General features: G+C 40.9%; 1 protein-coding gene across 10 annotated transcripts in view; it reads left to right on the top strand.

The window, feature by feature from the left end:
- Positions 1 to 18,671, top strand: part of LOC131687112 (protein unc-79 homolog) — a 1,793,695-nt gene that overhangs the window by 145,977 nt on the left and 1,629,047 nt on the right. The gene's annotated exons all lie outside the window — the stretch shown is intronic.

Genomic DNA, 18,671 nt, shown 5'->3' with positions numbered 1-18,671 from the left:
TTAAGACTAGAAATAAGATTCTATATACAAGAGAGGGGGCAAAAGATTTTTTTTATGAAAAATTTTAAAACAAGGAATTCAATAGTAATAGTTTTTTAGGAAATATTTACAGTTTTCTTAAAACTAACAATATAGTTTGGTACACAAAAGAGGGAACAATTATTTATGAGAAATTTAACAGATGTTTTAAAACTAGGGATACAATTCTATTTACAAGATGGGGGACAATAGTTTTAACAAAGAGTAAAAATTACAACTACCTTAAAATTACGAATACAGAATACAAATTTGATTTTTATCGGAGACTTATGCTTGGTCAAGTGGGGGCTTATTTCCAAAATCGGTTTAGAAGCAGTTGTATCAAGGACAGGCGAGAGAAGGCGTAGATGGTGACCGGGAGAGAAGAGCAAAACTTGCAACTTTCGGGCAAACGGGAGATCAGCGAAACAAATTAGCGCCTCAGTCTAGTAGGTCGGATTGGCGGATTGAATTCTTCGGACCCGCGGGGAATCCTTCAAAAGTCATTGGACCTCGAGTCGCTCTCGCTTCAGTTTCCGTAGTGGTAAGTGCGACGGCGGTTACATAGTGGCAGTCTGGAGCTAATCGGTTCCACAAGGCAGGAGGAAACTTCTAAAAACGAGAAATAAAAGAGAGGGGCTAAATTGGGATATTTATCGTTTTTATGAAAGTATAAATAAGGGACATATAGGGGAAATCACGATTTGCCAGTATATCTCGGACTGGGACATTGGGTGGTCTACCTCGGGCCCGAAGGGAATCCTTTAACTGAGACCTGGCACCCAGATACCCGGCGCATACCCAGACAACGTGCTCGATGTCGTGATAGTCCTCGCCACAAGCGCACAGACTACTCTCCGTAAGCCCAATACGCCGCAAATGCGCATGTAAGGTGTAGTGGTTGGACATAAGTCGGGACATTACGCGAATAAAATCCCGACCCACATCCATCCCCCTGAACCAAGGCTTCGTTGATACCTTTGGGATAATCGAATGTAGCCATCGTCCACGTTCCCCATTGCTCCACGAGGTTTGCCAACTGTTGAGTGTCCTCTGACGACAAATACTAAAAAATTCGTTGAAGCAGATTGGTCTTTCGTATATGTCACCATTTAATGCGCCCACCTTTGCTAATGAGTCGGCCTTTTCATTGCCCGGGATAGAGCAATGAGAGGGGACAAAAACAATTGTAATCTGATAAGATTTTTCAGATAACGTACACAAGGACTCCCGTATCTTCCCCAGGAAATATGGGAATTGCTTTTTGGGCTTCATCGAACGAAGAGCCTCGATGGAGCTGAGGCTGTCCGAAATGATGAAGTAGTGATCTGTGGGCAGAGTTTCGATGATCCCAAGGGTGTACTGAGTTGCAGCTAACTCTGCGACGTAAACTGAAGCGGGATCATTGAGCTTGAATGAAGCGGTGATAGTATTGTTGAAGATGCCGAAGCCAGTGGACCCATTGAGATTTGATCCGTCAGTGTAGAATATTTTGTCACAGTCGACTTCTCGGAATTTATTATAAAATATATTGGGAATCACTTGCGGGCGTATATAGTCCGGGATTCCACGAATCTCTTCCTTCATGGATGTGTCGAAGAATACAGTAGAATCAGAAGTATCTAGGAAACGAAAACGGTTGGGAGTATATGAAGAAGGATTAATGCTCTGTGCCATGTAGTCGAAGTACAAGAACATAAATCGGGTTTGAGAATTAAGCTCGATGAGCCTCTCGAAGTTTTCAATCACCAACGGGTTTAGAATGTCGCATCGGATGAGCAATCGATGAGAGTTCCCAAAACCGATTTTTTAGCGGAAGAACGCCCGCTAGCACTTCGAGGCTCATCGTATGGGTCGAGTGCATGCAACCCAAGGCAATGCGCAAGCAACGATACTGAATTCTCTCCAGTTTGTCGAAGTGTATGTTCGCAGCGGAGCGGAAACAGAAACACCCGTACTCCATCACCGACAATATCGTTGTTTGGTATAACCTGGTCAGGTCTCCTGGGTGGGCACCCCACCATGTTCCAGTTATTGTTCGGAGAAAATTGATCCTTTGTTGGCATTTCTGTTTCATATACCTAATGTGACATCCCCAGGTACCTTTAGAGTCGAACAAGACCCCGAGATATTTAAATGTGAAAACCTGATTGATCGTTGCACCTGTTACTCCAGGTAACAAGAGTCTAAGAGCGGTATTTCCGAAATTGTAATAGGCGGCCTTATTTGTTCGTTCGAAGCATTAAAGGGAGGATTCACTCGTTTCACGCCAAACTTTAATTTCCTGATAATAAACATAATTATAAATTCATTTACATTTTAGGTTAGAATTGTGATTGCTTACGTTTAGTGCCCTTTGTCGTTACGTGTACAGGCAAGTTTTTGACCACTATAGCGTAGATCTAACCACTTTCGGTCTCTAAATGAGCAATTGGTAAATTAGCGTTGATATCAATGTGCAATATAAATATGAATTTCACCTTTAATTTTAAGTTAGCAATAGTTCACTCTCTCCTCGTAGTTTTAGGTTAACTATAGTTGTAAGTTTACCTTTAAATAAATTTTAGTCAATATTAAGTAAAAATGGTCGGTGTTAGGTCAGACCGGACTAAGTGAAAGTGCATTGATTTCGAGCAAAACGCGTTTAAGCTTTGAATCGCAGCATCCTTTACATTATAATTGGAAAATTTTTTTTACCATAATTCTTGTTTATTATTTCATATTTCAAATATGATGAAAGTGGAATGTAGAGGAAGAAGTTCTTTATCCAGTGCTATCATTAACTCATTTTTTGATGTTTTGCGACTTGGTCCGGTCTGACTTAACACCGACCAAATTGCATGTAATAATTACAAACCTTAGATTTAAGCACAATAATAATATTAATTTAGTTAATAAATCCAATATAAATTTTAATGATCTTCATGGAGCAGAAAAGCGTGATTCCAAACTAAAGGGTTTACCTCACTACTCTATTGTTCTGATTTTACTTGTCTTCGCTGTGTATGTCCGTTTATCGTCGTTATTGACCTAACGGGTAGACTTTCCGGCTGAGCTGGCAACATTATCACTTATCAGTGACGAGGGGCTCGATGACACTCCCCCCCAGTTCGGCAACTCCGTCTCTAGGTTAGCTAACTCTTCCTTGGACTTTACATTGAGCACCGCTACTTTGACTGCCGGTCTCTCGTAAACACCTCTATTCGTCTGGATCGTCACTCTGCGTACCTGACCGTCCCGGTTGACGGTTCCAATCACGCGCCCTTTTGACCAGCAGTTCCTCGGAAGATCTGGATCTGCAATCAACACGATGTCGCCTTCCCTTATCGGTTTGACTCTTTGATGCCATTTGGAACGGCCAGTGATTTCTGGAAGATAGTCCTGAATCTGTTGGCCAACATCTGCGACACGTGCCAACCGCGCCTCAATTCTACCGAATTATCGTTTAACAATGTTAGCGGCTTGGAACCATTGGAAGTACCTAATAGCCAGTAATTCGGGGTCAGCGCGGGGGCTGCTTCATCTTCTATCGGCACGTGGGTTAGGGGCCGTGCATTGATGATGCCCTCGACCTCAATTAGCGTGTTCCTCAACTCCTCGTCTGCCGGTCGTCGAGACAAATTAAATTCCGACAGGGTCCGTTTGACGGTTTGAATCAATGGTTCCCAGCTTCCCCCCATATGAGGAGAAGCGGGAGGATTGAAGCACCAGGATGTACTTGAGGATACCATCTCCTGCATCATCGCATCTTGATCAACCTCCCGGAGAGCTACCTTTAACTCACGTTCCGCGCCGATAAAATTGGTTCCTCTGTCACTGTAGAAGACAGCTGGAGTACCCCGACGTGACGTAAAGTTGCGTAAAGCCATTATACACGAGGCAGTATTCAAAGAGCTTGCTACTTCTATGTGAATGTAAGTAAGGCATGTCAAGAGAACTCCCCATCTCTTCTCTAGCCGTCGTCCCACAGCCACTTCCATTGGTCCGAAATAGTCCACACCAGTGTGGGTGAACGGGCGAGTGAATGCGGCTAGCCTGCATCTGGGAAGGTCCGCCATAGCTGGTGGACGTGGTAGAGCCGTCCGTATTTTGCACCGTTGGCAATCAGTTCTGACCTTAGAATATACTCTGCGCAAGTGATAAATACTGAACCTTTGTCTTATCTCGTTAATGACAGTCTCGTTGTTTCGATGGTGAAACTTCTGGTGGTAACTCTCGACGACCAGCTTGGTGACCGCATGATCTCGTGGAAGAATTATGGGACATTTCACTTCCATTCCATTGGCAATTTATTGTTCTACCACGCATTCTCAGGATTCCATCCGCATCGACGAAAGGATTCAACTTATAAAGTGGGCTTCGTTTCGAAATAGCGTTTTTTTGGTCTTTAGCTGTCAGGATCGCAAGATCATCACGGTAGCTGTCGTGCTGTGCTGTGCGATAGTGAAATTGTTCAGCTCGGCGAAGTTCTTTGCTAGTGAGAACTCCGACCGTTCGCGTGCCGCGTATGTCAGCAAAACGAAGAACATACGCAGTCACGCGAAACAAATGTCTCCAATTTGAGTAGTTGTTCGCTGGTAGTACTGCGTTGGAACTTTCAAAGTGTACATGGACAGTGGCACGGAGCTCTTCAGTTGTACTCTCCAATTTGAAAGGCTTTTCTGGCCAATCGGTTTCAGATGTCCATAAGAACCCGAGTCCCTTGTACCACCTGCTGTCGTTAGTTAAGGTGGGCTGGTGTTGCCATTTAGTGCCTTCGTCGGCGATGTTCCACTTCGTTGGAACCCATCTCCACTCGGAAGCGTCTGTCAACTCTAGTATCTCACTGGCTCGTGCTCCCACGAATGGGCTGTACCTACGGTGTTCAGAGCGAAGCCAGGATAACACGTTTCGTGAGTCTGACCAGAAGACACGTCGGTTTATTTTGATGGACAAACCACGGACGACAGAATCTGCGAGTCTTGCTCCGATGAGAGCTGCTTGAAGCTACAGTCTAGGGATCGATAAGTACTTGAGCGGTGCCACCCGCGTTTTGGCAGCAACCAGCGTACATTCGACCGTTGTTCCGTCGACATAACGGAGATACACTACTGCTGCCATACCATTTTCTCCAGCATCGACGAAGGTGTGAAGTTGGATTTCTGTTCCAGTATCGGCTGAGGTAGTTTGTCTGCAACATCTAGATATACTCAAGTCTTCGATTTGAGGGAGTAGCTTTATCCACATTTGCCATTTTTCAAAGCATTGTTGGTTAATCTGCTCGTCCCAACCTACGGCCGTTCGCCAGATCTCCTGTAGCAGCCCCTTCAGGAACATGAGATAGTGTGCGATGAGTCCCAGTGGATCGTAGATACACATTAGAGTACGTAGAACCTCCCGTTTAGTAGGGCAACGTTTCCCTTCCAGCAGGTCCTGCCCTAGTCTGATCCGATTCAACTTGAAGGTGAAACAGTCGCTATTGGTGTTCCACCACATCCTAAGCACCTTTTCTGTGGCTAAATTCGACGAAAAGTCAAGACTTTTTTCCTCTTTTCCGGTGCCGCAAATGGCTGAGAGAACTGCTGGAGAGTTGGTCATCCAATTGCGGATTTCGAATCCACCTTGTTCTTGAACGAAGCAAACCGATTTCACCAGATCTATCGCTTCCTTTTCAGTTTCTAAGCTGCATAACATGTCATCTACGTACGTGTTTTTACATTTCTTATAAAAGAAATGTATAGTATTCGCTCAAACTTTCAAGATTTTTTCCGAGGCCCGAAGGGCCGAGTCTTATATACCAATCGACTCAGCTCGACGATTTGGGACAATGTCTGTGTGTGTGTCTGTGTGTGTGTGTGTGTATGTAACGGACAAATTCTCATTCGCGTTTCTCAGCAATGGCTGGACCGATCTTATCCAAACCAATTTTAAATGAAAGAACTAAAAAACAGTATGAACACTATTAATTTGTTGTTGATTCTGATGTTTAGTTTCCAAGATATGAATGTTTGAATGCGCAAAAATGGCGTTTTTTGCTGTTTTTTTTTAAATTATCTGCCGAAATTGACAATATTGGTTAACAATTTATATGTTTTTAGACAGCTTTAACGAATACCTTTCGAACAAGCTATAGATTGTTTAAATCGGACTAATATCAAAAGAGATATTTAACGTTAAATGCGGACGAAAGATTTTTATCATTTCCCATTGCCAGAAATATGACCAAAAACATGTAATCTATTATTAACGCCAGAACGGCTTATTTTAGGTCAATAGTATCTTCGGAGAATTTAATGGAGGTAATATGCCCTTTCTTTTGGTATTGTGCTTTTGCTGATTAATCCCCCTATGAGTGAGATATTTTCACAAATTTTCTTGGAAGTGATTATATCGAAATGATGTCTTCAGAAAATTTGCTCTTACTTTTGCGAATAACTTTAGTAAAGACTTTAAATATCTATTTTGAATACTATAAAAGTTATGGCTTGTTGTTTGTGGATTACTCTTTGTCGCCTATTTATTGTTCAATATAGTAATAATCCATTTAGGAGTAATAATCCATTGAAATAAGCTAAACATTATTTCGATAAAACGAATTTTGTATTTCATTTTACTATCTAGAACCGCTAGAAATAATCACCGAACACTTCCAAGTTGTCTGGAAGGAACTTGATAACTTATCAGTACAAAAATGTTCATTTGTGCGAACCTTCTGACTGCAATTTTTCTAACTTATAACCATCGGATCGATCTGAAACATATCGGAAAATGAAAAGCGAAATAAATAACTCCAAGCAACGGCGTAGCCAAGAGAAGGTTTTGGGGTTTAACACCATAAACCCCCCCCCCCATAACACCCAAAAAAAATATTGGATTGAAGTTGAAAATTTATTGATGTAGACTGATTTAATTGAATATTACAATAACAATTATCTGATCCGTAGATTGATAACCTGTTGTTGTAAATATCATTACGACTTTTGATAAATTGTTGAAATGGGGTCCTGATATGTAACTGATCTATTGGTCTTGATTTCACAGTTGTCTAATAGCATCAATATCAAATTCCTGCCTGAAAACATTCCAATAGAAAATTGCAGAGTTCTGTAATCAATCATAATCCTCAGATTTATTTTCAAATTGAGCTCGTTTTTGTAGAAATGTACTGTAATAAGGGTCTTTATTTAATAGGAAGCGAAGTTAAAATTGATTTAATGGACTGGTGGTATCCAACGGGGGAAAACGATCGGAAATGGTGAGTGAAGCTAAGCAATCATGTAAAAAAAAAAATTCCCCACCCAGAGGCGAGACTCGAACTCGCAACCTTTGAGACTCCGGCCCAATGCACTAACCCTTATGCTATCCCTGGGTATGGTGACATCCCAGAAAGAACATATGATTATCCCACTGGCGACGGTGATCGTACTCTGCCTGCAAAGCGAGGAATCACACACAACGGCAGCTGATCACCCCAACACATTTGATCTATTTAATTTCCCCGCTAGATACCAAGGCCCGGGTTTTTATAATCGTCTGATGTCTAATTTTTAGTTCATTACCCATCGTACTTTGGTGGGTGACAGAGCTAATGAAGACTGTCGATTTCTGGTCCCTTGTCCAGTGAACAGAGGTATGACGGGAGCGAACCCGCCCGTTCGAATTAAACTAATAATTCAATTTTTTTGGTCTTTTGGCTTAAGTGCCAATACCTTATTTAGGACTGGTGGTATCCAACGGGGGAAAACGATCGGAAATGGTGAGTGAAGCTAAGCAATCATGTGAAAAAAATTCCCCACCCAGAGGCGAGACTCGAACTCGCAACCTTTGAGACTCCGGCCCAATGCACTAACCCTTATGCTATCCCTGGGTATGGTGACATCCCAGAAAGAACATATGATTATCCCACTGGCGACGGTGATCGTACCCTGCCTGCAAAGCGAGGAATCACACACAACGGCAGCTGATCACCCCAAAAGTCCAAAAAAAATGAATTATTAGTTTAATTCGAACGGGCGGGTTCGCTCCCGTCATACCTCTGTTCACTGGGCAAGGGACCAGAAATCGACAGTCTTCATTAGCTCTGTCACCCACCAAAGTACGATGGGTAATGAACTAAAAATTAGACATCAGTCGATTATAAAAACCCGGGCCTTGGTATCTAGCGGGGAAATTAAATAGATCAAATGTGTTGGGGTGATCAGCTGCCGTTGTGTGTGATTCCTCGCTTTGCAGGCATAACCTGCCATGGAATCATATTCTGGACAAATGAGAAAAGCACAATTGCACCACTAGGTGGATTAAAACAGGTTTTTATTTTGGGAAGGCGTCGAGTTGAGACGGAAACGTAATATGATTAATAACGAGGATAACACTTTCCAAATGTAGAGAGAAATATATGAAAAATGACGATTTCCATTCGATTCTAGCAGGTTCTGATCGATTTTGATGAGCATTTGATTTTTGTTGTATAACCAATTGTATGTATAGGTCAAATGTTTAAAAACAGCAATTTAAGGTCAAGATAACATCATTTTGAAACCGCCAATTTCGGAGGTTTACAAACGTTAAACAGCGCATCATTTGATTAAATAATTTTGACGGTATATCGTCCAAGAAGTATTTATGGTGAATTTTCTCAGGTTAATATTCATGACTATAATAAAGTCTCAACAAATTCGCTAACGACACGAACTCTGTTACTATTTTCTGAAAAATTAATTCTGCATAATTTTAAAATTTCAAAAATTGCGATTTCGGAATTATTCCGTTTGGACAGTATGATCGATTTTCACCAAACCCCCACCAAACCGAATTTCTGGCTACGCCGCTGATTTCAAGTAAGTAGAAACAAAGTCGTTCTACATTCGTTCACAAGAAACTTTTTCGAATGCTGAATATCTATTATAATACATTGAAACCCACATTTTATCAGCCAAATATGAACATATATTTGATGGGCTCTAGCAGACGAACAAGACTGAATTCGAGTAAATCCTTTCTTGAGCATGTTTTCCTTATCATGAAGATGTAAATATGCAAAAATAAAAAGTTCATCATAATCAGAAATAGTTATCAGACTACATCAAGGGACGGGAAGAATATTTTAACAGCTTCAGTTTATTATAAAGAAAAAAATTGCCCGATTTAGTAAATGTCCCCATTTTGTCAGCCTAAAATACGCCATGAGACTGATAAAAATGGGTCTTTATTGTATGTATTATTCACTGTGTTTCACATTAATAGGTACATTTCATTTTTGAAGATTACAACAATTTTTAGGTAGTTTTCGAGTGGTTATTTTATAGACTTCTTCTAAAATTTGGCGAAACTATTCCAATTCGTATACCAATTAATTGGTATACTTAAGGGTTTATATGTTGCAGATAGAGAAAATACTGAAATTTTCAGCTTTTTTCCTACACAACATTACGAAAGTTTATTAAACAATTTTTCCTAATAAGTTTGTGAAAATTATAAACTATTTGAAAATTTTTAATAGTTTAATTTTTTTTAACCGTGATTTTTTAATAAATAGTGACCATCACTTCACAACGTAGTCTATTTTTCATGGCTTGCAGTGAGCACGATTTCTCGAATTGCTGAACTGAAAATTATGGAACAGAAATTAGTTTTTAGTATTCTTTGCAGATTTAACTCGCCGCGCAGATAGCTCTGAATTAGACCCGCTGGTGCCCTAAGACGATTTCGCTAGATTTTCAGAGCACTGTGCACCCAGTGCATTAATGCAAGTGACGGAAGGTTATCGAAAAGTTTCGTGAAAATGAAAATTCCAGAAATGATGGTGATTTTCCCAAACGGTTCGTTTTCGAGAGGTTTTTATTTGTTCTTTGGCATTAGGATTAGCGATAATAATTCAAATCAAGGATTCTACTGCGAAGTCACCTTTAGAAAAAGTCGATGTCGAAGAAAAATTTGAAACTTCAAAGATAGCGTGATATCACGCATACACTTCAGAGATAGCGTGATATCAGGAGCTGCGATTTCATTTCAACGATTTTTTGTGAAAAGGGCGATACTTACAAATGTAAACATAGGGCTTTTTTCATACATGCGAATGAGGGCTTTGAAACGCAACAAATTAACCTAAAAATTTGGATTCTACGATATTGCTTTCTTAAACTACAGATAAAAATACAACGGGCGAAACTGTATTTTTGTATGTTTATTTAAAGTTTCGCCTTCCACGCTCCATGCAAACAATCAGGGCGATACTTTTTTTGCTAGCAGTTTAGAGGCGAAACTGTTATTTTCGTATTTTTTTTAGGATTATCAAGCTGATACCAGCTGTAAATAGTAACAATGATCTCTATTGAAAAAACACGGACGCAATCGGTGGTGTAGAACGATAGTTATTGTAAAAAAACGTAAGGGCGATACTTCAATGCTGATAGGTGGGACCGAAAAAGTAAACAATCGCCAAAGGGGCGATGCTATCATTTTGTCAATTTCAATAGCAAAAACAAATTTTAATTTAATAATTTCAAATACTTTATGAAGTTTTGGGTTTCGATCACTGAATCGTGCAATCTAGGATGTAAAAAAACACAATAGCTCCTAAATAGGAAATAAAACCAAGTCTGGAAATTTTCACTGTTGATTTTCTTTGAATGGTATCACTGCTAGTATCGCCCTTTTCAAGAAAAAGCGTTGATTTCTTAGTTCTCAGTCGCGTTGGAAATTTGAGTAAAGTATAAACTTTAAATCGATTCAAAAAAAATTTCGATTTTTTGGCTCAGTACAATATATAACCCCTTTAGGAAAATGCAGTTTTCCCACCACAATTTAGATATTTTATTAACACAGCATTAACAATAATTCGTTGGTATGTCTATTTTATTGGCCATTTTTTCGCTTTCCCATTGATTTGGTTTGAGATTTCTAGCACTGATGTTGTCCTATGCTGATTTGAGTGATTCTCTGAGTCCTGCCACTATCCCATGTAGTATGTGTTATCAAAAACATCGCGAAGCTTCAAGTTCTAAATGTTCTCAAACGATATAATATCCGAAGAGAGTAATAAGAGTTATAAGATATGTCTCATCACACTGTTAGGTGGATTAAAAACGTTTTTATTATTACAGTAGTAGCTATTGGAAACTGTCCACTGAAACGTTTCGCATTAAGGTTCTTCGTGAATTGTGCGCTTGCCGGGGAACAACATGCGCTGAAGGTCATGACTTCCATCACGTAGACGCTAGGTTCCTTTTGGCCAACGTGGTCTATCCACAAGAACCTCTGGCTATGCAGGTCTTCACTGCGAATGCGTACTTGGTGAAACATTTCGCATATGTCACCAGCTACTGCAAACCGGAACTCTCGAAATTTGTACAGGACCGATGTTAATGGAGTAAGCAGATCTGGCCCTGCCAATAAGGCAGAATTCAGTGAGATTCCATTCGACGAGGCAGCGGCGTCCCACACTAATCTTATTTTGCCAGGCTTATTGGGGTTAGTGACTGGGAACACTGGCAAGTACCAGGAACGTTCATGACTTTTCATCAATTCATCCTTTGTGAGTTTCCGTACATAGCCCTTTGACAGATATTCTGCCATCTTATCCTTCAGAATGCGTGCCATGTCGGGGTCTTTCTTCATGCGACTTTCCAAACTGTAGAAGCGTTTTAGAGCCATTTGTTTATTATCTGGGAGTGTGATATCGTCTCGTTTCCAGAGTAATCCGGTTTCGTACCTTTTTCGGTCGAAGAGTGTAAGTTCTCGTAGTAGTTTCAGAGCTCATTCATCGTCAAGGGAACGGATTTCCTTTCCAGATCCCATAATGCCTAAACTATCGATATTGAAGTATTTCTTCATAGACTGTTGTAGGGTACCATCAATTTCGTGGTCACACTGGCAAACGTGACACGTGTAATGTAGCATATTCATTGTCTGTTCTGCTGTAGCTCCACCGTAAACTGTCCAACCAAGATTAGTTTTTACAGCTATTGGTTGACCATATTCTCCTTCACGACTGTTTCTAACAAGGGTAGCATTCGCGTGTTTTACACCAATTAGTAGTCGTGGTCTAACGTTTTGGTACGACTCTAAAGGAATATTCTGAAGATACCGATTATCAGTTTGAAGCTGCTCAACATCGAGCAATTGTGACGGTAGCTGAAGGTCCTTCACTGTCCGGACGTCATTCAGCGAAAACCGCCTTCCTTTTTCACCGGAGATGTCGAAGTTTACACTGCTTGAATTCTTTTCGAAGCGGTGTGTGCCCCCGGTCCATTTTAGACATAGCGGACGGGGCTCCCCAGAAATATTGAGTTCATCTGCAAGGTCTTGATTGTTATTATTACTTCGTCTTTGGCGAATTCTGCCATACAGACTGTTACTTAAGTTAATTTAACACATACAATAACAGTATATAACAAAACGAGTAGTCGAACAACATGCAAAGGTAACAATACAACATTTCAAACTAAATGTTATTCTAAATTTAGCGCTGCGGGGGCTCCCAAATGTCAAATTTCTCGTGAAATTGTCGGAAACAGAGTCCTAACGGCCATGTTGATGGAGATAGGGCTGTTTTTCTTAGCTTCGCGTCAATTCCTACTTTGAATGAAATGAACGGCATTAATGCTTCGTCCTTCCATTCAGGTACGAGTTTTTTTTCACAATTGCAGCATTAGTTCCAAGTGATTCAGCGACCAGAGTAGCAATATCTTTTTCACTCACTGTGTTCTTGACACGAGTAAAGAAGAGCCAGCAAAGATTAGTAGCATTACTTGCCTCCGAAGAACCAGCAACCCTACACCCTTGTTTCAATCGAGTGGACGAAATTTGCGGGATGGATTGAGCTAGAGGTGAACTTATTTCCGTGAATGAAAATCGCGAACCAGCCATTTCGGAGATCGATTCACGAATTGCGGCGATTTCTTGTTTCATGTTCGACACATCTTCGATTAAATCCGCACTGTATTTATCTGTCTCAGTATTCACATTGACAGCAACAGTAGCTGCAAGAGCAGGGGTAAATGAAGTAGCATCGGTGATCGCCTAGCGTTTATCTCGAAAAGCCTGCATCTTGCGAACGCCGTCCGTGATCGTCGTACACGGGGTACACATCCACCAGATATTCTTGTACCTGCTGCAGCAGGTGACTTCTGCAGTAGTCAGCACAGCACATTCTGCATGATAATTATCCTCACAAAATCCATCACAAGAAATCATTACCTCTCCGGGCGTGATAAGCAAGGCACATTCACAGCAAAACATCTTCAATCAGCGCAACTTTCTCTTGTTCAGTACTGCTAGTATGATGAAGAGTGACGTTCTGACGATTTACAAGGGCTAGCGACGATCCATCGTCTAAAAAGGCATAACAGTGAACCGAGATACCATTTCTGTAAACTACTACCGGAATGTAGCGAAACAGGACTGAACTTGATCCACCTCGGTGAGTATTGCAGGATTGCTAATCACGTCGTGAATCAAGCGCTATTGACGAATTCACTTGCAGTTCCTTGTGTAGCAATGGGTGGTGTTTAAAGGTACACTGATTCACACCACAATCTTTGGACACGCATCCTCCTTTGTGTCTTCTCAAACATTTACGGCATGCCCTTGCTGCACAGATTACAGCCTACCTCGCATCATACGAGAGATCCAAGAAACGCTTACATTTTGTAAGGAATGCGCAAGTGCCTTTACATGCGGCACACGGCATTGATTTGAGATTCTGCGTCACAGCTGACGTAACTGCACGATGGTCGCTTTTCGCTAAACCAGGCGGGTTCATTCTGCTCGTTTGTGATTCACCGTGAGTGTTTACAAAATCCTTTGTACCTCTTCGTGTCTCCTTACTCGCGAAGTGTTCCTGCATTGTAGGCGGATCAGCTACGATGCTAGCATCTTCCGCCATATCGAAAATCCAATCACTAAAACTTAATATGTTTACCTTTCGAAGACGTTTGCTATGCCTGGCCCAATCCAACTTCATCGGCGCAGGGAGTTTTTCCACCAGGCCATCCACCATCGACATATCCTGTGTGTATTCCTTTGTACCACATGCGCTGATCGTTACTGCAAGGTTTTGAACAGAAAAGGCAAAGTCGATCATTTTATTAATGGAGTCAACTCTCAGCGGTGGTAGTGACATGATCTTATTTTTCAGCACTCGAATGATATATCGTGGATGTCCAAAGCGCAGCTTCAGGGCCTTCATCGCCTTGTCGACAGTCGACGAGTGAAGCACGAAATTTTGTACCGCGGCAAGCGCATCTCCACGCAGACAGTTTCTTAAACGAAGCATGTTTTCGTCGTCAGTTAGTCCGCACATTCGCGTCGTGCTCTCGTAGGTAGCAAAAAACATCGGCCAATGCTCAGGATTCCCATTAAACATTGGCAGTTCCTTTGGGACAACCTGGCGGGCAGCAATCTGATTGCGGGACAGGTTACAGGTATACTGGTTACCGGTTATTCGCCGCTTTTTAGTCTTCGGGGTAGATCGCTTCCTCGGGTCGAAACTACTGCACTGAAAGCCATTCGATGAAGAAAATAACAAAACAAATTTTTGTTTTCCTAATTAGTTGATTTCAACAGAAAAATGAATAACGTAACTAAATTTTCTCTTAATTTTGAGAGATTCTCAAATAATAGTTATTGAAAATTATTATTGATTTTGATTCAAGACGCACATCATACGAAATGACAGCAAGTAGCTAAGATGCACACCTTACTGAAATACATCAAGGTAGCGACAGCAATTATGTTCATACACGCTGGGCATAACGGTTAAGCACGTAGGTAGTTGTCTCAGCTTGGAAAGCTTGTTTTATCCTGGACGCAACTACCTGAACCAGTACACAAAAAAAACAGAAATTCAACTGACCTCATTTTGGTTTTACCTAGTTTTTCTTTAAAAACATTTCAATAAAGGGATGATTTTTATTGACATTTTTTTCAATACATGTGCGCTGAAAATTGAAAGTATTGTCGAAAATTGTCAAAATCATTTTATTTCGGATTTAGTCGATTATATAGTAACATTTCAATTATTAACCAATGTAATATGCAATATGATAATTATTTTTCATCGTTTGAGATTCCAAACTAGATGTGGAATAAGTATGAAGTTTTTTTTGTAGTGCTGGATAGTGTTTGTGACTAAATAGAAAAAAAATATACCTTTATTCTAAAATTCAAATCAATCAATTTCCAACAATCCTTAAATACCTTTGGCTATTTCGTCTCATTTAAGATTGCAGTTTATAAAAAGATAACATTATGAGAAACATAACTCTGTATTATATTTACGTGTGAATTACTGACATACGGAATTTTTCAACAATTTAATTCCATACCTTTCATCCGTCGGTCGGTGAAACAAAACGTTTGAAATATCCTATGTTGTATTTTACGATGAAGCAGTTTAATTCAACAATGAGATTAGTTGAATTCTAGTCGTTTGTGTCTTGGCTGAAAAGGTAGTGTAACGGCATATGCAATTGTGTCTGGACTAAAACAAGCGTTAGAAGCTGAGACAAGCGTTTCAAGCTTTAGCTCATGTAGCTTTTCAAGTTTTGTGCTTTAGCTTTTTATGTTTTGTGCTAGGATGAAACGTTCGTGTCCAGACTGAAACTGACAGCATCAAACCAACAACGTTGGATTATTGTTTTCAACAAAAATTCAGTTCGCCCAAATATTAACTAGACGAAACCAAAAACTCAACTAATTTTTTAGTTGAAATTGTGATGAATCGGTTTTCCGTGTGTCGACATCAGGTCCTACTCCTTTATCCGATGGCAAAGATTCATCACTATCGTGATCTGATTGCTGTTCGCCATCAAACTCTTCACCTGTGGGACAGCTTTCCGAATTGCCTGCTTTTGAATTCTTATCCTGTAGCCATTCTTCCACTTTGGCATTGGCGTCGACGTTCTCGCCATCGATTTTTTCCTCATCGTTCATCTCCGGATCATCGAAGCCGGCTAGCTCCTCTAAAATTTGGAAACGTTTGACCATTAACGCCTTTTTCTCGTCCAATAATCTCCGTTCCGCTTCTATTTTTTGCAATTGCGGTTGTAAACGAGCCTTTGAAGATTTTGTCGACACTGATGACATCGCTGATGCAGGTTCCGACGGATTGTACGCTGATTTGGAAGATTTCATCGATATCGATGACGTCACCGCGGCGGGCTTCAACGGTTTTTGAACTACCTCAGGGTGTGTCTTGATCACAGTTGGTGCAAGCTTCGATTGTAGGGCTGTAGCCTGTGTATCTACTTGCTGACCTTTTGTAGATATAGGTTCCTTCCGCTTTTTAATAACGTTCTCATTTTTCTCGTTGGGCACCTTGGTCTTTTTAACAACTTTCTCGGGGCGCTCATTGTTCAGCTTTTCCGTGTTTGTCTTTTTAGTGTGCCTTTTTTTCTTTTTTCTTCGCCTCACATTTTCTACAACGCCAATCTTCTTTATATATCTCCTGTGACACACCCACGCAATCGAAATGGTGCCAGCAATCACAGTCGTCACATTGCACCATTTGGCTGGTGTCGATCGCATTGCACGTTTGACAGCTACATCCGATCCCATAGTTACTGACCTTCATCTCGGTAGAAAACTGATTATTTTTACCACCCACGACCGGTGCACTTTTTTGCGACAGTGCCTTTCTAACGATTTGTTTCGTTTCGAGATTTAGAAGATCTTGTTTATAAGCACTCGTAGATGGGGGATCATGAAGAGGATCAACGATGATAGCGCATTTCGATTCAGCAGCTGAGCTTTGTGTGGCTACGGTGCGTGCGGGGAGATCATTCTTATCGGTAGCTCGGTCCGACATCTTGCATGTAATAAACGAAATTAAAGATTTGTTACTCCAGGTAACAAGAGTCTAAGAGCGGTATTTCCGAAATTGTAGTAGGCGGCCTTATTTGTTCGTTCGAAGCATTAAAGGGAGGATTCACTCGTTTCACGCCAAACTTTAATTTCCTGATAATAAACATAATTATAAATTCATTTCCATTTTAGGTTAGAATTGTGATTGCTTACGTTTAGTGCCCTTTGTCGTTACGTGTACAGGCAAGATTTTGATCACTATAGCGTAGATCTAACCACTTTCGGTCTCTAAATGAGCAATTGGTAAATTAGCGTTGATATCAACGTGCAATATAAATATAAATTTCACCTTTAATTTTAAGATAGCAATAGTTCACTCTCTCCGCGTAGTTTTAGGTTAACAATAGTTGTAAGTTTATCTTTAAGTTAATTTTAGTTAATATTAAGTATAAATTGCATGTAATAATTACAAACCTTAGATTTAAGCACAATAATATTAATTTAGTTAATAAATCCAATATAAATTTTAATGATCTTCATGGAGCAGAAAAGCGTGCTTCCAAACTAAAGGGTTTACCTCACTACTCTTTTGTTCTGATTTTACTTGTCTTCGCTGTGTATGTCCGTTTATCGTCGTTATTGACCTAACGGGTAGACTTTCCGGCTGAGCTGGCAACGTTATCACTTATCAGTGACGAGGGGCTCGATGACAGCACCCATTAATAGAAGCTGGAGTTGCGCCGGCTCACGCTTCCTATAAAAAAACAACCAACTCAGTTTTCTCCGTGGAGAACTCAATACCCAGCTGAAGAGCCCAAGCAGACAAATTGTCCAAGGTATTTTGTAATGGTCTTTGCAAGTCGGCAGCTTTGGGCCCTGTAATAGAGACCACCCCGTCGTCTGCAAGTTGCCTTAGCGTGCATGAATTGGCAAGACAATCGTCAATGTCATTCACGTAAAAATTGTAGAGCAGGGGACTTAGACATGAGCCCTGGGGAAGACCCATGTAGCTAAATCGCGATGTTGTTAAATCGCCATGCGAAAAGTGCATGTGCTTTTCAGACAACAGGTTTAGCAAAAAGTTATTTAAAATTGGTGAAAGACCATGCTGGTGCAGCTTCTCTGACAGAATGTTGCTGAGTCAAAAACCAAAAACCCCCTTAATATCCAAGAAGACTGATGCCATCTGCTCTTTGTTAGCATAGGCCATTTGGATTTCTTTAGAAAGCAACGCAAGGCAATCGTTCGTCCCTTTGCCTTTGCGGAAGCCAAATTGTGTATTTGACAGTAAGCCATTTGCTTCAACCCAATTGTCGAGGCGAAACAAGACAATTTTCTCGAACATCTTCCGAATACAGGACAGCATTGCAATCGGCCGATACGAGTTGTGGTCGGAGGCTGGTTATCCTGGTTTTTGGATGGCGATGACCTTCACTTGCCTCCAGTCATTAGGGACAATGTTACCCTCAAGAAATTTGTTAAATAAATTCAACAAGCGCCTTTTTGCAGTGTCAGGCAGATTCTTCAGCAAGTTGAATTTGATTCTGTCTAACCCTGGGGCGTTATTGTTGCATGATAAGAGAGCAAGTGAGAACTCCACCATCGAAAACTACGTTTCGTTCGCGGTATCGTGAGGAGACGCGTCGCGGCACGTTTTCTATACCTGGACAGAGTCCGGACAGATCTTCTTGGCGAAAGCGAATATCCAACAGATTGAATATTCCACGTTCTCGGTGGTACTGTTTCGGTTTCGCATACGTCGAGCCGTACCCCAAAGAGTGCTCATCGCTGTTTCTCTCGTTAACCCGTCGACGAACCGGCGCCAATAACTGCGTTTTTTGGCTTTCATTAGACTCTTCATTCGCCTTTCT

Source organism: Topomyia yanbarensis, chromosome 3 (genome assembly GCF_030247195.1).
Source record: "Topomyia yanbarensis strain Yona2022 chromosome 3, ASM3024719v1, whole genome shotgun sequence".
NCBI lineage: Eukaryota > Metazoa > Arthropoda > Insecta > Diptera > Culicidae > Topomyia > Topomyia yanbarensis.
The sequence above is the reverse complement of the archived record's forward strand: the minus strand, read 5'-3'. Positions and strand labels throughout refer to the sequence as shown.